Raw genomic sequence first — 17,655 nt, 5'->3', positions numbered from 1 at the left:
TCATATTGCAATATAAATGTATCAAATCAATATGATGTACACTTTAAACTTTCAAAATGTTATATGTCACTTATATTTCAATCTAAAAGAAAAGAAAGAAATGCCCTAGAAACAATAATACCCCAAAAGCATTGAGCCCATCTAACTCCCGAATATTCATTTCTAAATACTAAAAAGAACAAAAGGTTCCTTGGAGAAATGACTAATTCCAAGAGTTTGGAACAAGAAAAGTACAAGGTGAGTTTGGGTCATCCTGTGACAAAAAGGAAGGAAGCATTCAAAAATCTCAGGAGGATATGTCAGAAAGACACGAAAGCAAACTAAAGGGATTCTCACTAATTTTGGATCAATCTGAGCATCAAAAAGGGTCTTATGACCAATGATTCTATAATTTGCCCCAAATGCAACAGCAGTTGGAAATGCTGGAGGATGGAGCAAAACGTAGAAATCTGACTACTGTCAACTCGTATACGTACTCTAAATTCTTAATTTATCACAAACATTTTTTAATGCACGCTGGTGATCAAGTTTACTATTGTAGTCACAGATTTCTTTTGACACATTCTAAGTTCTTCATATACATGATGAAAAAAAAATTCCAAACAGTTAAACATTCTGACATAAATAGAAGATTAAACGATATGTATTGTTTAACCTGCAATTTCAGTAAAATACTATGGGTAAAAGTCCTTTCTAATAAATCATAGCATTAAAAAAATTGACTATGACTATAATACAGGGAATAAGAATCCCTGAATTCACAATTACACTTAAAGAGGAAGGACAAGATGTACCTTTTACAGAAAGGTGCCAGCTAATAAATTTAGCAAGTATGAAAGAAAAATAAAATTACCATTTTGTTAACACCCCTAACCTGTATAAAAATTGATTCAGGCAAGAATCACCAATGCCTAAAAAACCTCAGGTGAAACATTGCTTTATTTGCCCAGTACTACCCAACAGATTACCTACTAAGCACAAAGGGAAAAAAGATCCCTTTACAATACAGATAGGGCACTCACTACCTTAACCAAATGATCAAACTTATTACCAGTGATGAAACTACCCAACATATGTGTCTACTTCTGTGTTGCAATGTGAAGTATCAGTTTGGAGTATTCTTGCCAAAAATGGTTAACATAAACCTAACAATACCTCTACTCCTACCAATTCACAGGAAATAAAAGGTTTAAAGGAACAAGCTGACCTACACATGACAACCTATCAGACAAATCCAAATGCTGGATCATTCTACCAGACCACTGGCCTCAGCTCGTCAAAAGGTCAGCAGGGGGGCTGGCCCCCGCAGCATAAGGGTTAAGTGCCCACCCTCCGCTGCTGGCGGCCCAGGGTTCAGATCCCGGGCGCACACTGATGCACCACTTGTCAGGCCATGCTATGGCGGCGTCCCATATAAAGTGGAAGAAGATAGGCACAGACGTTAGCCCAGGGCCAGTCTTCCTCAGCAAAAAGAGGAGGATTGGCATCAGATGTTAGCTCAGGGCTGGTCTTCCTCACCAAAGAAAAAAAAAAAAAAAACCTTTACCTTTAAACATTTCAATTTTAAATTTCTGAATGGCTTGGGCCGACCCCCTGGCTTAGCAGCTAATTTTATTTAAAATGTTGATTCCTAAGCACCACCCTACACCAAAAGAGTCAAATCCTTGGGGAAACAGTATAGGACACTGTATGTTAAACATACTCCGCAGGTGATTCTTATGCATTTTAAAATTTGAGAACCAATGACCTTACTAATAGCTCTGGGAAATGTCTACGAGAAGTATACTGAACCTTGATGCAATATCTTCCTACTAAGAAAACAAGGAAAGCGCCTCACACCTATTCATTTTTCTCCCCTAACTCCTTCCAGCTGGACCAACTTCTAGAGCTGGTAAAGGCAGTTCTATAAAGGCAATTTGGGGGCCGGCCCCGTGGCTTAGCGGTTAAGTGCGCACGCTCCGCTGCTGGCGGCCCGGGTTTGGATCCGGGCGTGCACCGACACACCGCTTCTCTGGCCATGATGAGGCCACGTCCCACATACAGCAACTAGAAGGATGTGCAACTATGGCATACAACTATCTACTGGGGCTTTGGGGGGAAAAAAAGGAGGAGGATTGGCAATAGATGTTAGCTCAGAGCCTGTCTTCCTCAGCAAAAAAAAAGAGGAGGATTAGCATGGATGTTAGCTCAGGGCTGATCTTCCTCACAAAAAAAAAAAAAAAAGGCCATTTGGTTTCCCATAGCACTGATGCCAGCAACCTATATCACCTATCTTACTCACTCTAGGTTTAAATATCAATAGATACTTTAAGAAGCCAAATAGGCCAGAGGCAAGGCTATCAGTTTATTGAACCCCCAATTTCCAATATTAAAAAAATGTAGAACACAAAAAACAACAAGTGTTGGAGAGGACGTGGAAAAACAGGAACCCTCATACACAGCTGGTGGGAATGCACATTGGTGCAGCCTCTATGGAAAACGGTATGGAGATTCCTCAAAGACTTAAAAATAGAGATGCCCTATGACCCAGCCATCCCATTGGGAATCTATCCAACGAACCTGAAATCAACAATCCAAAGAGGCTTATGCACCCCTATGTTCATTGCAGCATTATTCACCATAGCCAAGAAGTGGAAGCAACGTAAGTGTCCCTCGACTGACGACTGGATTAAGAAAATGTGGTATATATACACAATGGAATACTACTCAGCCACAAAAAAAGACAAAATCGTCCCATTTGCAACAACATGGATGGGCCTGGAGGGTATTATGTTAAGTGAAATAAGCCAGAAAGAGAAAGACAAACACTGTATGATCTCACTCATATGTGGAATATAAACCAACACATGGACAGAGAAAACTGTACTGTGGTTACCAGGGGTAGTGGGGGTGGAGGGTGGGCACAAGGGGTGAAGGGAGTCATATATATGGTGAGGGACAAACAAAAATGCACAACCCAAAATTTCACAATGTTAAAAACCATTAAAACATCAACAACAAAAAAAATGTAGAATACTTAAGACTACTAATACCAAAGTTTGACCTTGAATTCTTCTCTTTCCAAGTGTTAAAAGTAATATTCCAACCTAGAAGAGGTGAAGCTGAGCCTTCTCTTTCCTCGTTCATTTTCTCCAATTGTGGAAATGTTCTACATCTGCACTGTCCAATGTGGGAGCTACTAACCACATGTGGCTACTCGAAATGTAGCTAGGGTGACCAAGGGACTAAATTCTTTTAATTTTACTTAATTTTAACTAATCTAAGTATGAATCTAAATAGCCACATGTGGGCAGTGACTACCATACTGGACAAAGTTGTAAACTTCTAACAGCCCATATAAATCAGAGAAAGTATCTTACTCCAGCATTCAGAAACAACCAATACCAATCTTCCCAGATGCCCCACTTTTCCTGTTGGTTCCCTTAAAAGAAGAGAGCTCACTATTTTCTATGGGATTTTACGAACAACTAAGCACCAACTTAAAATACTCATCTTGATATTTATTTATTTAATTTTTTTTTGGTGGGGAAGATCAGCCCTGAGCTAACATCCATGCTAATCCTCCTCTTTTTTTTTGCTGAGGAAGACAGGCTCTGAGCTAACATCTATTGCCAATCCTCCTCCTTTTTTTCCCCAAAGCCCCAGTAGATAGTTGTACGTCATAGTTGCACATCCTTCTAGTTGCTGTATGTGGGACGTGGCCTCAGCATGGCCGGAGAAGCGGTGCATCGGTGCGCGCCCGCAATCCGAACCCGGGCTGCCAGTAGCAGAGCGCAAACTTAACCGCTAAGCCACGGGGCCGGCCCCTCATCTTGATATTTAATATTCCTCCAAGAGGCAAGGATTCTAGATTTATAATGCATAGTTCCAATCCATTCATCTAAATGTTGGTTCACTTATTAAAATCTTAATTATAATTACTGTGTACATTAAGAGGATAACTTATGCAAGTGTAATCACACCAAATACTTAAATAGAATTGTTCTGAACATTTTACATATATTAGTTTATTTAAACCGGATGATAACGCTTTGAGGAAGATATTATCTGAACTTTATAGATGAGCAATAGTTTCACTTGCAGTTACTAAGTAGCAGAATTTTGAGGGGCTGGCCTGGTGGCGTAGCTGTTAAGTGCGCACGCTCCGCTACGGTGGCCCGGGGTTCAGATCCCTGGCGCGCACCGACGCATCGCTTGTCAAGCCATGCTGTGGCAGCATCCCATATAAAGTGAAGGGAGATGGGCACGGATGTTAGCTCAGGGCCAGTGTCCCTCAGCAAAAAGAGGAGGATTGGCGACAGATTTTAGCTCAGGGCTGATCTTCCTCACACACACATAAAAAAATAAGTAGCAGAATTTTGAGAACATGATAGTAATTGTGCAGTAGAGGCAAGATGATTTAAAAAAACAAATCTTGTATTGTAGCTTCAAAATTAATTTTTTAAAGAGTCTAAATTAAATTGTTTTAATAACAACTCCTTACAGAAAATGATGAATAGTAAGAGTTCTAGAACCCTAAACCTCCTATGTCTGCACTCAATACTCAGGAGTCATCTTTAATTCATTCTGTTTTCATCCGGGATATGACCAACTCGTTAAAAACGTATCAACTGAAAACAGCCTCAATAGCCATCAAAAGGGCACTTGTTGGGGCTGGCCTGGTGGCGCAGTGGTTAAGTTCTCGACCTCCACTTTGGCAGCCCAGGATTCACAGGTTCGGATCCCAGTCGCGGACAGCTCATCAAGCCATGCTGTGGTGGCGTCCCACATATAAAGCAGAGGAAGATGGGCACGGATATTAGCCCAGGGCCAATCTTCCCCAGCAAAAAGAGGAGGATTGGCAGCAGATGTTAGCTCAGGGCTAATCTTCCACACACAAAAGGCGGGGGGGGGGGGGGGCCACTGGTTGAGTAAATCATAAAATGGATTATTATATAATCACTAAAAAAGGAGTTTGAAAGATTGGAAATCACCTCTTAGAGGAAAAAGCAAGTTACAGGACAGCATTCTGTGTATACGTGTTCTTATATGCAGAGCATCTAGAAGGATACAAACAGTTAACTACCTGAAAAGTTAGATGAAAACAGCTGAGAAGGGAACTGAATTTTCTTTCCTAATGAAATAAACAAAAGATTAAGTCAATTCCAAAAACAAAATATGAGGTCAATAAAGTTTTGCTTATTCCAAGATTCTCTACACAAAATCCCAATCTGTGGAGGCTATTCACCTCACTGACTGTGCAGAAAAGAGTTAATATATAGAAGGCCTGAGACTGCTATCCTTAGACAGGCTTGCCACACTGGCCCTTGGCTGGTGTCAGAACTTGGATTTTTGGGAGAATAAGAGTGGCTCACTGTGCCTGAACTGTACCAAAAAATGTGCTGTATGCTAAACACCTGCTTTCCCTCTGGGACCGTGGAATTTTGGTATGTGGTAGGCAGAGGGTGCCTATATAACCAGTCCCCAGTAACAACCCTAGCCACCGAGTCTCTAATGAGCTTCCCTGTCGGGCAACATTTCAAACACATGTGTTGTCACAGTTCCTTGCAGAAGGAACTAAGTGTGTGACTCTACTGGGAGAGGCTCATGTTTGGGAGCATGAGCCTAGTTTCCTGCGGACTTCACCCCATGTGCCTTTTCCCTTTGCCGATTTTGCTTTGTATCCTTTTACTGTAATAAATCATAGCCCTGAGTACAACTATATGCTGGGTCCTGTGAGTCCTTCTAGTGAATTACTGAACCTGGAGGTGGCAGTCTTGGAGACCCCAACACACTAACCTGGCTAGTGGCCAAGATGAAATGTCTCCTGGAGGTAAGTGGGATCCAATTTGTGGATTTCTTCTCTAGTACGTGCAGAATCCATTTCAGAATTTTGGATTTTATCATAAAGACAATCCCGGAAGCTGTCTGTATTGTTGTGGGTATGTTTTAGAGAATAAGGGAGTGGCAGAGACTGGCTAAATGCTCACCAAATCTATTTCCTCTTCCTAGCTTAACAGCCAGACTACATTTCTCAGCCTCATTCGCATAGGTGTGGCCAAGAGACCCAGTTCTTGCCAATGAAATATAGGCCAAAAATGATACCAGTCCCTTCCAGACCTGCTCCATAAAACCTCCTATTCATGACTCTCTGGTTCTTGCACCATCTGCCAGCTGCATAAAGAGGACTCCCAAGACCTCAAGGAAGGCGGCGCCACAAGATGAAGAGCCTGGGTTCCTGAATTACCGCACAGAAGGCAACCTAATGAACACTCTCAATGAAAGTTATCTCAGGAGAGTTACCTGAGTATAAATATCTACTCTGTTAAACCACAGATATCTTAGGGTTGTTTGTTACAACACTAGTCTGCTTCGCCTACTAACAGAGGACACGATCAGGTGAAAAATTTTTAGAAGCTACTCTTGACAATGTGAAAAACTGAGCCAGAAAAGAGTAGGTCACAGGGAAATTAAGAATATCAGAGGGGGGGCCGGCCCCGTGGCTTGGTGGTTAAGTGCACGCGCTCCGATGCTGGTGGCCCGGGTTCGGATCCCGGGCGCGCACCGAGGCACCACTTCTCTGTCCATCCTGAGGCTGAGTCCCACATACAGCAACTAGAAGGATGTGCAGCTATGACATACGACTATCTACTGGGGCTTTGGGGGAAAAAATAAATAAATAAAATCTTTAAAAAAAAAAAAAAGAATATCAGAGGGAAAAAGAAGTGAATGCATTCAAGAGAGAACTGCAAGGACTCTGAAACTGTGTGAAGAATAAGGAAGTGAAAGAGAAGGAGGGGTCAAATAGTCACAATTCCAGACTAAGCACTTGGGTTACAGTTACAACTGACATGAAACAACTGAGGAAGTGAAAGGTTAAAGGAGAAGAAAGGAAATGAGGAATTCAATTTGGGACATGTCTGGAGTGAGGCATACAGATGAAATCCACCAAGCAGTGGGATTTACAGTGCTGAGCATAGCACGTCTGGCCTACAAACAACAGATATGAGAGTCATCAACATATAAATGAGACAGCATGGGAGAACTGCAGAGTGACATGAAGAGAGGGTCTAGAGAGAATCCTAAGGAAGCGTAGCATTTGAGGGTGAGTAGAAAAAGAAGAACTCAAAAAGGGAAATGAAGAATGGCCAGAGTGGGCCAGCCCCGTGGCTTAGCGGTTGGGTGCGTGTGCTCCGCTACTGGCGGCCCGGGTTCGGATCCTGGACGTGCACCGACGCATTGCTTCTCCGGCCATGCTGAGGCCACGTCCCACATACAGCAACTAGAAGGATGTGCAGCTATGACCTACAACTAGCTACTGAGGCTTTGGGGGGGGGGGGGAGAATGGCCAGAGAGGTGGAAGAAACTTAGAATGCATAATATCAGAAATCAAGGCGAGTTCTCCACTTAGCGGTAATAAGTAAAACCTAGGAAGGGATAGCATCCCTAAGAGAGCTCCAAGGATGAATCTTTGGGAAATGTCCATTGTGGGAGACAGCCTCTAAAATAACTCTAGTGATCCTGACCTAATATTTACACCTTTATGTAATTCCTTCCCCTAATGTGTAGGCTGGACCTTAAGTGTGCCTTCAAAATATAATAGAAAGTCCTTTCCAAGATTAAGTTATAAAAAGACTGAATTCTGTCTGGTTTACCTCTCTCTGAGCCCGTGCTCTGAGACAAGTAAGCTGCCATGTTGTGAGTAACCCTGTGGAAAGGGCACATGGCAAGGAACTAATGTCTCCCAACCAACAGCCAGCAAGGATCTGAAGCCCGCCAAATGCCACATGAGTGAGCTTCTAAGGTCTCCCCAGCCTCAGCCTTGAGACGACTATAGCCTGTGGATACCTGCTTGCAACTTTGTGAGACCCTGAGTCAGAAACACCTAGCCACGCTATGCCTGTGAGATAAAAAAAGAGCAAGAAACGTTTAAACAGCTAAATTTGGGGGTAATCTGTTATACAGCAATTGATAACTAATACATCCAGTCTATAGAAACCATCTGGGAGAGATTTTAAGATACAATTGGCAGTGTAAAAAGAAAGACAAACAAATTATTATAAATTATCAGAATTAGCAACTAGGAGATCATTGATGACCTTCAAGAGTGAAGTTAGTAGTCACCAGGAGGCCACCACCACCAGGCCAAGACGCCTCCACAAAGGGGATAAAAGCATCAGGTAATAAGACCAGGGCCTAGCTCAAGCCCCAGCCCCTCCAAAACCTCCCAAATCACGTCAGATCCTCTACAGGTTGATCTGCTGATCTACCTTCCCTCTCCTTCAGTATGCATGGTGCTCTATAAAATTGAATCACACTCTTCACTATTGTTTCATGCGTACTACCCTTTTCATCAGTTCCCAGAGAAACACCTCAGGTTTATTCCATATCTCTTCTTCACCACCACTTCCAAGCAAACCAGTTTTGAGGGCACCGAAAACCTTCCAGAACCTTGATTAAGTTCAATACTAATATTCAGTTTCTAGATCCCTAAAATACAATTTGACTCCACTTAACAGCAAACAAAATGTAGTCAAAGTTTGGGAAATTTCTTCCACCTTAATCACCCAGCAGAGATGGAGATAATTTTCCATAATCTCATTTCAGATTGGTTTGTCTTTAATTTTAACAGCATTGCTATTTTATGTATCACTAAAAAAGTTTACTTACTATTTTTTCTATGACATCATACATCCCAATTTCAGACGTTAAAATGTTGAAAATCTGTTTTAGAATCAGTGAAATACGGTATTTCTTTTCCTTAGTCTTTCACATGTGCCATTGTAAAATTAAAATAATCTTGAGGGTCGGCCCCGTGGCTTAGCGGTTGAGTGCACGCACTCCGCTACTGGCGGCCCGGGTTCGGATCCCAGGCACGCACCGCTTCTCCGGCCATGCTGAGGCAGCGTCCCACATAGAGCAACTAGAAGGATGTGCAGCTGTGACATGCAACTGTCTTCTGGGGCTTTGGGGAAAAGAAAGGGAGGAGGATTGGCGGTGGATGTTGGCTCAGAGCTGGTCTTCCTCAGCAGAAGGAGGAGGATTAGCACGGATGTGAGCTCAGGGCTACTCTTTCTCACAAAAATAAATAAATAAATAATCTTGAGATCTTGTGATTTACACCAACAATAACTGGATCTAAAGTAAATAAAATACCCCTGACCACAAATCTGAACCTCAAGAGGTCATTTACTGGAATAAACTAGAGGGCAATATAATCTCCAAAAGCATCTGTAGGAATGGGAGAGCCACTGGCATTCAATGAGAATTAGCAATAAACATCTTGCAAGGGAAGAGGACAGCACCACCAACAAAGAACTATCCTGCCCAAACACCAACAGTGCCCTTGTTGAGAAAATGGCTTTTGCATCCAGTTTCTGTAGGGTGGGCCCTAGAGGTGAACACCTCAAGTTTGGCTTTCCATAAAGTTAACACAAAGCCAAGCACAACTTAAATCCCCCAGATGGTAAGAAATGGTATGGGGCTTACGTGAAGTGGCTACTACAACTTATCAGAGAAACAGCTTATGCACTACTATAATGGGTATTAACCCAGGCAAATATTTGTTGAGTACTTACTATGTGTCATGTATTTGAGATACATCAGTGAACAGACATACATACATCCCTGCATTCCCACTGGGAGAGTGAAATAGTAAACACAAGAAATTATACAGCATGCTAGGAGATGCTAAGTACTACACAGAAAAAGAAAAACAGCAAGGTAAAGGTGAACCAAATGGGCTGGGGGTGGGGCGTGCAATTTAAGTAGGGTGGTCAAGGTGAGCCTTACTGAGAAAGCAGTATTTGAGCAGACTTGATAGAGCTGGGGAGTTTAGTCATGCACACATCTGAGAGGAATGTCGCAGGCAGAGGGATCAGTCAGTCAGTGCAAAGACTCTTCAGAGTCTAAGGAAAAGCAAGAAGGCCAAGTGTAGCTGAAGCAAACTTAGTGAGAGGGGAGAGTAAAGAGAGTAAGTTGGGAGGAAGGGAGAATATGCGAGGAAGTACAAGGCAGGGCTAAATCCTGTAGGTGTTGAAAGGATTTTCTTTGGCTTTTTACTAAAGACAAATAGAGAATCAACGGATGGTTTTGAACAGAATGACATGATATGACTTTTAAAATACAAGAATCATTCTAGATGATGAACTGAGAATAAACTGTAAAGGAGCAAGGGTAGAAGCAGGGTAGATAATAGCACATTAAGAGAGAATTTGTCACTGAAAACCAAATACGGAAAAAGACCGTTACAAAGCTATACACAAATATTCCAAAACTAGGTTCGTGTATTACACTAAGTTATTATTTCAATGTTTTGTGGTTGCCAGAGTCCTTGAGAGCTTACTGATTGGAGATAACTAAAAATTCAAAATGAAATACTTTCAAGTAATTTTTACATTTTAACTTTAGACAGACAACCTCAACTTCTGTATCTTTGGTATATCTGTCTGTTTGAAAAAGGAAGGGGAATATTCTTAAAATATCCATGCCATAACAGTGGGTATATACATGGTACACTTACCTCTCTATTACCCAAACTAAAGAGCAAAAACACAAGTGTGTTTTTATTTATTTATTTTATTATTTTATTATTTATTTATTCACACAAGTGTGAATAATCCAAATCATGGCCATCCCAAAATTACATATTACTGGGCTTAGAAAGGCCTACTGTAAAAGGTTTTTTTAGAACCTAGCTGGCAAAGGATAAGGAAATATTCAAGGGCATAACGGTAGACAGGTAGTAAATCGGTTTGAAATGAAAACTTTGCCAAGAATAAAGACAAATGGATCGAGAGTTGACCTGCTTCATCACTATGTCAATGTCACGTCAAACAAGCAATTTTAGTCAATGCAATAGAATCTTAATACAAACTTTCAATCAACATTTAATAGCCTTGTGTGGATATCTTAAGAATTTTACAAGAATTAATACAATCCATACATCAGCATAGTTCAAAATACTGTTATGTTATTAGTGTTAGCAAATAAATCCTTTATTTATTTATTTAATTTATTGTGAGGAAGATCAGCCCTGAGCTAATATCCATGCCAATCCTCCTCTTTTTTTGCTGAGGAAGACTGGCCCTGAGCTAACATCCATATGGATCTTCCTCCACTTTATGTGGGACGCCGCCAGAGTGCGGCCTGACAAGTGGTGCGTTGGTGCCCGCCCGGGATCCGAACCCGGGCCGCCAGCAGCAGAGCGCATGCACTTCATGGCTAAGCCATGGGGCCGGCCCCTAAATCCTTTACTTTTAAGAACTGAAAAAGTGAAAAGAGTCTGAAAAGCATGCTTACTCCCCAATCAGAAAGGAACCAAGTTCTTGGTCTGGAATCAACTGAATATTCTGAAGCCTCTTTCCAGTAGCATCTGCAAAACTATAAAGCTATGCAGTATATAATACACTTAATGGGCTGGGCCCGTGGCAAAGTGGTTAGGTTCACATGCTCTACTTCAGCAGCCCGGGGTTCGCAGGTTCGGATCTCGGGCAGGGACCTATGCAACGCTCACCAAGCCCTGCTGTTGACTGCACCTCACACACAAAATAGAGAAAGATGGGCACAGATGTTAGGTCAGGGCTAATCTTCCTCAGCAAAAAGAGGAGGATTGGCAATGGACCTTAGCTCAGAGTCTGTCTTCCTCACACACACAAAATATATATATATACTTAAGACTACTAAAAATAAGTAACAGAGTATCCTTGGAGCTACTTTACTTTAAAAATATAACTATACCAAGAAAAAATTTACTAAAATATCTGTCAGAATTCAATTTATAGTGCTGAGAAACATTTTAAAACTTAAGTCCCTCCATCCTTTGAAGTCTGAACAGAAGCGCAAGTTTATTACACTGAGGTTAAGTGATGACCACTCACAATAACTCTAACAGAAAAGACCATTTTCTGTCAGACTAGAGTTTTATATTTCCACACTTTTAGAGATGAAAAATTCAAATCTTCTGTCTTGTCCTCCAAAAAATTGCTGAGAAAAAAAACCTGTATTTGCTTTGGTCATAACTAAGAAAAACTTAACCAAATAAAACATTGCTAGTATTTCACAATATAATGCCAAGTCATTATGCTGTACATCTTAAACTTACACAGTGCTGTAGTATGTCAATTATATCTAAATAAAACTAGGGGGGAAAGACACTTTGAAAGTAAAGAAAAATATCTCCCTAGGTAGGGCCCAGCCAGGTGGCATAGCTGTTAAGTGCGCACGCTCCACTTTGGTGGTGTGGGGTTCGCAGGTTTGAATCCCGGGTGCCGACCGACACACCGCTTGTCAAGCCATGCTGTGGTGGCATCCCACATACAAAATAGAGGAAGATGGGCACAGATGTTAGCTCAGGGACAATCTTCCTCAAGTAAAAAGAGGAGGATTCCCAACACATATTAGCTCATGGCCAGTCTTCCTTAGCAAAAAAAAAAAAAAAAAAAAAACAAAAACTCCCTAGGTAATTCAAAGAATTGCCAACATGAAACAGTTTAATTCTGTAGAATTATTAACAGAGACAGTCATGATCTTCTATAATCCAATCCACTCAATGCACGTGAAATTCTGAACTACAAAATCAACCTCCAGAGATTTGCATAATAACAAACTTTCTGTCTTTCAAAAACAATAGACCACATATGACCACACTGATCACACAGATTATTCTCACTTTTTTGATGAACAATCAAATTCATAGGTCTTTCTTTTCCTTGTATTGAACTCAAGCAGTACGGAAAGACAGAATGAACATTAGATTAGAGTAGGAAAATCTGGTCTGAACTTAAATTAAGGAAGTCACCTACCTCACTTTGCTAGGTTTCAATTTCCTAAAGGATGACACCATAACTCTGTATGAATAGCTTTCAAAGTTTAACCATCTAAATGATGTCAACAGAATTAAAGTATATAGCTCCAAGAAAAAAACCTGTGCCCTCAAAGAACAAAAACCAAAGTGTACCGTTTTCCAAGAATGCCATGGTCTATAAATCTACCCAAGTGTAACAAATGAAGCACTATTCAATTACAATTCAGGGCAACTGTATATGTGTTCGGGGGGGAAGGGGAGACTTCTTACCCACTATAAAATGAGAAAGAGAACTTACAAGGCAACATATGGTACAGGTACATGAAATTGGCCAAGAGGAATGAAATCAACTGTGCTTAGGGAAATCAGGCAAAAGACTTATAGACAATACATTCAAGTTTGAACTGGAATGATGGGTAATGTTTTGGTACATACAAACGATGACATTCCAGATAAAATGGGCAAAGACGTATTTGGGAACCACCCTTCGTTAACAGTCTTGATATAGCATAAGATAATAATATGCTGCCACAGGTAGTCAGGAATCAACACTTAACATAGCTTCAGGCCAAGGTATTTGAAGGACTTTTGAGCAGAGAATAGCTATTTCCAAACCAATGATTTAAGAGGTAATTTGGCAATAATATATAGAATTAACTGTATTCCTGGAATCATTTACAATTAGAATGTATTCACATATTACTTATGCAATAAAGAAATCCAATAAACCAATGATGGGGAAAAGATACTGGAGATTAGTTAGCTATTAAAAAAAAACAAAGGGTCCGAAACAAAGGAGTAACTATTCCTACGATGAGTCTACATAAAATTTAAAAAGTAACATTGCACTTCAAAACTACTAGCTATAAACCCAAAGGGACAAACTTTCAAACTAATTATCTGAAAGGGAAAATGGTGAGCTCTTAATATGTAAGTTTAAAAACAGTAAGATGGGGGCCGGCCCCGCGGCTTAGCGGTTAAGTGCGAGCACTCCGGAGCACTCCGCTGCTGGCGGCCCGGGTTCGGATCCCGGGCGCGCACCGACGCACCACCTCTCCGGCCATGCTACGGCCACATTCCACATACAGCAACTAGAAGGATGTGCAACTATGACATACAACTATCTACTGGGGTTTTGGGGAAAAAAAGGAGGAGGACTGGCAATAGATGTTAGCTCAGAGCCAGTCTTCCTCAGCAAAAAGAGGAGGATTAGCATGGATGTTAGCTCAGGGCTGATCTCCCTCACAAAAAAAAAAAAATCACTAAGATGGTGTCTTTCAAAATATGCTTTCATTTCACTTCAAACTTGGTATAATTAGTCCAACATCATAAAAGAAAAAAACTTCTCCTGCAGACAGTTTAACATCTCATTCAACATTTTAGGAATTTCCTTCTAACACTGTAACAAAATTAACCAAGACATTTTATCCTGGAGGTTTACGCTGAGCCTTCCAGCATTAAAGACAAATGCATTTCTTAAATCTACACGCCACACTCACACAGGCAGCATTTCCTTCAAATCTCAACACAGGGTTTCAGATTAAGTCTACACCTCTAATTACTGAGTTCTCAAACAATGCTGTTCAATGAACAATTTGCTTTATTACTTTGCTACATTCTTACAAATGTGTGAGTGAAAAAGGACACTAAAATAAGCTATTGTGTATATATAGGGTACAAAAGGTTTTGAGTCCATCTTACCTTTGAAACATTCTTAAAAATCGTAAGCAAACAGAAAAGGAACCGCAGGATTTTTCTATGTATAAGGCCTTAAACTAAGACTCAGTGGGATGCCATTTTGAAACTTCCCAGCAGGAAGTTCAGTTTGGTCAGAGGGCGGTTTAGGTGCTTCAACTAATATTTTTAACTGACTTGAAAGTTAGTCCTGTACTTTTATAAAAGAATATACCAAGTCCATAAAATAAAGCATTTCAAAATGGGAGGCTACTATTTCTGTTAATCGAAGAAGCATAAACATCTTACAAAAAATTCGTGTCTTAAAATATCTGAGCATTCAATTAGAATTATTGTGGGGCCGGCCTCGTGGCTTAGCAGTTAAGTGCTCGCGCTCCGCTGCTGGCGGCCCGGGGTTCGGATCCCAGGCGCGCACCAACACACCGCTTCTCCAGCCATGCTGAGGCCACGTCCCACATACAGCAACTAGAAGGATGTGCAGCTGTGACATACAACTATCTACTGGGGCTTTGGGGGAAAAATAAATAAATAAATAAAATTAAAAAAAAAAAAAACTATTGTGGACAAATTCCCTTCCAGGGCATTGAGTGCCAAAGACCTGTTACCTCATAGAATGAAATAAAAGATTCAAGTTCATAAATTTAAGCTGGTTGAAGAGAAAGCTTTTCATAACCAGATCAGAATCTAACCAAAAACACACTTGGAAAAAGCAACGTGCAACGATAACCTGAGATTAGTCTTTAAGCATGTTTTGAAGAGATAGTAAGCATTTCCTCTTCTGTCTTCAGTTTTTTTTTTTTTCAATGACTTAATCCAAAATTAGCAAGACGTCACAGTACTTAGTCTGTCAAGATCCATGTTAAAGAGACCAGGATTTAAACCCCCAGCAGAAATTTAGAGACTAGCAAGAAAGAAACTAAGCCAGGGATCCACTGAGTGAGTTAGAAATCAAGAGCATTTCACCACAGTGCCACAAAACCCTGCCATAAAACTACTAAGACTACAATCTTAGGCAAAAAGGAGAAATACTTTCAGTTACTAATATTCAAGTCTTTGTGCCTTGATTCTAGACTTAAGTTTCCACTGAAAGACTCGGGACTCACACTTGTTGAAAAGGGACCAACTTTCCAAACAAGTTTTATCAACATGCCACCATTTCAGTCAAACAACTAGATACCTAAAACTTCATGTATCATCAGCTCATTTGCTCCTTAGACAAGGTAACAATTTAATGTCCTAAATAAAACACGATTTAAACTGTTACCATATATCTTATTAATAGCTAAAATACTAGTAGCCACGTCAACGTCGGCCACAGATCACTAACACATTAAACTCGAATACCTCTACAAAAAACAAGTTTGTTCTTAACCTGTTTGACCTACTTCCTAATTTTTTACTTGTCCTCCCATTTTTTCATCCATGTATCCCTATTCCTTAACAAACAGATTGTCGTAAGAGAAATGCTCGGCATTTTTTTCCGCAAAAAATAATTATATTCACTCAATCATGACTTAAACCAAATCCCCCCTGGCAATCGAATTGTAGAGAAATACTGAGGGAGGTGAAGTCTACAGCTTTCAGGAAGAAAACAGACTTTTTAATAGAGTCCTAAGAAATGTGATGTTTGAGTGACTTCGTGGGAAAAGTTTACTTCTCAAAGTTTATTTTAAACACCACTTTCAAGCCCGCAGATATCAAGCACCTTCTCTTTTTAGCCCACAAAGCTTACTCCTAGTGGGGGTAACTACTGGTGTGAGCCGGGATGGGGCAATTCTGCAGCAAGGGAGGCAGTGCACAAGAATCTTGGTGTCTGGGAGGAACCCCTAGGAGCCCTGGAGTAAATCTCTCAGCAGCAGCGGGGCCTGCAAGTGCTCAGCGCACGAGGGGGACACTTCCCAGGAGCAGAGCCGCCAGCGGAGCACAGACACCGGCCCAGGGGGTGGGGGCCGAGTCTGGAGAAAGTGCGAGCGCCCGGCGCGCGAGTGGAACAAAACCTGTGGCAAGCAGCAATCAGGAAGTGCTGGCGCCCGCCGCCCCTCCCACCGGCGGACACCTGAAACACCCGGGTTTGACAACGTGCTGGGGGCGGGGGAGGGGGACTGGCGGCTCCAGGTCGGCGGGCGAGACCTGGGAGCCTGCAACTACTCCCCACACGGCCCCTGGCCCCGGGGGCTAGGCCTCGGGAGCCCATGCCCCCTGCACCGACCGGGCAGCCCGGAGAGAAAGGGGCAGTTGAGGGGCTCGTGGGGTCCGAGGAGGGTGCAGCCCGCGCCAAGCAAGGCCCGGCCGCCCGCACTGCCGCCCCCGCCGCCCGCGGAGCCCCCAGGCCCGGGCCGGGACCACCCCGGGGCTCGCCCCGCGCTCTGCCCTCCGCTTCGTGGAGCTGCGGCGCCGGCCTCTTCTCCTCAGAGCCCGAAGTCCCCGCGAGCCCACGGCAGAGAGCCCGCCCTCTCCCGCCTCGCCACTTCCCTGTCCCGACTGCCCCTTACTCCGCGAGGCTCCGGGAAACGCTCCCCATGGCCCCGGGACCACCCGCTTCCTTCCCCACCGGCGCCCGCGTTCCGTGGCTAACTCCGCCAGCAGGCCACACAACACCTCACCTCAGGCGGCTCCGGCGGCGCTGGACACAGGAAACTCCTGGGTCCCCGACTCCGGCTCTCCTCGACCCCCTCTTCGGTTAACTCCGCTTGTTTCTCTACAAAATGGCGCCGGAGGTCGCGCGCTCACGTCGCGGCCTTTCCCCTCCCCGTTCCCATTTCATCATTCGCTGCCCGCCCGAGGAGGGATGGTCCCGGCGCCAGCCAATGACCGTGCAGCGCCCGTGGCGCCCGCCCAATCACCGACAGGTGCCCGCGGATTTAAACCAATCACACACTATCACTTGCAGAAGTCAAGGAAGAAACCAGGCTCCTGCTAGCAACTACCAATCCGGACTCTAGTTCGCGGGCTTTGGCCAATTGCCGCTCACCGTCCCTAGGGACTGGAGTCGGAGCCCTCGCGCCTGCGCTTGAAACGAGGGCCAATGAGGAGACGCAGAGAACTTCGATTTGGGGTTTCACGGACTTCCCACCTGCCTTCGAAGTCTTCGGCCAGTGGGGGCCTGGCATTGCCTCTGAGAAACAATAAGGGAGGGGGCCCATAAACCCTCGCCACCCTGAGTGGGAACTACTTGG

General features: G+C 42.8%; 1 protein-coding gene across 7 annotated transcripts in view; it reads right to left on the bottom strand.

Annotated features, from left to right (window-relative positions):
- Positions 1-17,228, bottom strand: part of CNOT1 (CCR4-NOT transcription complex subunit 1) — a 103,589-nt gene extending 86,361 nt beyond the window's left edge. For all 7 annotated transcript variants that reach the window (XM_014788433.2, XM_004431671.3, XM_014788435.2 and 4 more), the window contains exon 1: positions 17,083-17,228. The gene's annotated coding sequence lies outside the window, so the exon portion shown is untranslated. The remainder of the gene's footprint in view (positions 1-17,082) is intronic.
- Positions 17,229-17,655: the final 427 nt, after the last annotated feature.

Source organism: Ceratotherium simum, chromosome 30, assembly GCF_057802395.1.
Source record: "Ceratotherium simum simum isolate JZ-2026a chromosome 30, ASM5780239v1, whole genome shotgun sequence".
In the NCBI taxonomy this organism is placed as follows: domain Eukaryota; kingdom Metazoa; phylum Chordata; class Mammalia; order Perissodactyla; family Rhinocerotidae; genus Ceratotherium; species Ceratotherium simum.
Note: the sequence above shows the minus strand (reverse complement) of the source record. Positions and strands in the feature narration are given on the sequence as shown.